This window comes from Schistocerca gregaria, unplaced genomic scaffold, assembly GCF_023897955.1.
Source record: "Schistocerca gregaria isolate iqSchGreg1 unplaced genomic scaffold, iqSchGreg1.2 ptg000924l, whole genome shotgun sequence".
Taxonomy (NCBI): Eukaryota; Metazoa; Arthropoda; class Insecta; order Orthoptera; family Acrididae; genus Schistocerca; species Schistocerca gregaria.
The window spans coordinates 10,001-11,347 of NW_026062281.1; the positions used below are offsets into that span (position 1 = coordinate 10,001).

General features: G+C 59.9%; 1 non-coding gene across 1 annotated transcript in view; it reads right to left on the bottom strand.

Annotated features, from left to right (window-relative positions):
• The window catches only part of LOC126325443 (small subunit ribosomal RNA), a 1,893-nt gene extending 1,629 nt beyond the window's left edge, over positions 1-264 (bottom strand). The window contains exon 1 of the ribosomal RNA XR_007560122.1: positions 1-264. This exon is cut by the window's left edge and continues 1,629 nt beyond it. This is a non-coding gene — a ribosomal RNA (small subunit ribosomal RNA).
• Positions 265-1,347: the final 1,083 nt, after the last annotated feature.

The following is a 1,347-nucleotide window of genomic DNA, read 5'->3' on the forward strand; positions in this document are numbered from 1 at the left end:
AGTCACCAAGGCAAACGGACCAGACAAGCCAATCCGATTGGTTTTGATCTAATAAAAGCGTCCCTTCCATCTCTGGTCGGGACTCTGTTTGCATGTATTAGCTCTAGAATTACCACAGTTATCCAAGTAACGTGGGTACGATCTAAGGAACCATAACTGATTTAATGAGCCATTCGCGGTTTCACCTTAATGCGGCTTGTACTGAGACATGCATGGCTTAATCTTTGAGACAAGCATATGACTACTGGCAGGATCAACCAGGGAGCTGCGTCAACTAGAGCTGAGCAGCCGGCCGCCCGGGAGTGTGTCCCGGGGGCCCGCGCGAACACGCAAGCGTCCGCTCAATTATTCTGCAAACAGGAGGAGGCCGAGCTCCCCTGCACGATACACCTCGAAACCCTCTCAGGTCCCGGCGGCGCGCAGCGCCGTCCTAGGTACTTGGTCGGTTTCGAGAGAGGCGCAATCGCCCGGAGTTAGGCGAGTAGACGGTTTTAGTGCGAACACCCTTGCTCCCAACTGAGCTTGCCGCTGCCGACAGAGGCCCGGGAGCGTGCTGTCGTGGCATTGCCGGCGGGAGACAACACGCGCCACCTATGGTGACCGGCAGCTCCAACGCCAGCGCCACACAAGGGCAAAGCCCCACTTGGGTGCAGAAGCGAACTCTCCCAGCACAGCGCACGCGCCAACACGTCCGCACAACTGCGATACAAACCACCTGCGAGAACCGCTGGGGCGACCGAGCAGCAGACGGCGTCGCGGCGCCGAGTGCCAGGCGGCGGCGCATCCTCAACGCACACAGTCCTCAATCAGACCAGCACACTGCAGATGTCCACCGCGCTTCGCACCGGGCTCGGCTGAACCAACTTTGGCCGCCAGGCGCCGCGTGCAGGGTGCGCCGCAGCGTAGCTGCGCCGCCTGCCGAGCCCGTCGGCTGGCGCTCCTGCCACTCGGCGCCCCCCACCAGCCGCCTGTTGCGCGTGCGCCCACGCAGCGCGCGGCCAACACGCCGGGCGGCCCCCCTTCACCGGCCGGGAACAGTCCCACCAAGCCACCGCCGCGTATCGCTTCATACCCACATGGGCCTAGTCACGTGTGTGGATGTGGCGGGTACCGCTGAAACAACCGGTTAATAGCTGTACCGATCGTCGCCATCACAGATTCACCTCCAGCGTGAACAACCGCTCAACAACGGATTTCCAGTTCATTTGCGTATCTTGGGCAGTAAACGTAGATGTCCACCTACATTTGCGAATTCAACAATTCTTGCATGCCAGGATGTCATGTGTCACGACACGCTACATCAGACCACATACACACTGCGACATGTGCAGAAGAGAACACGTGGAA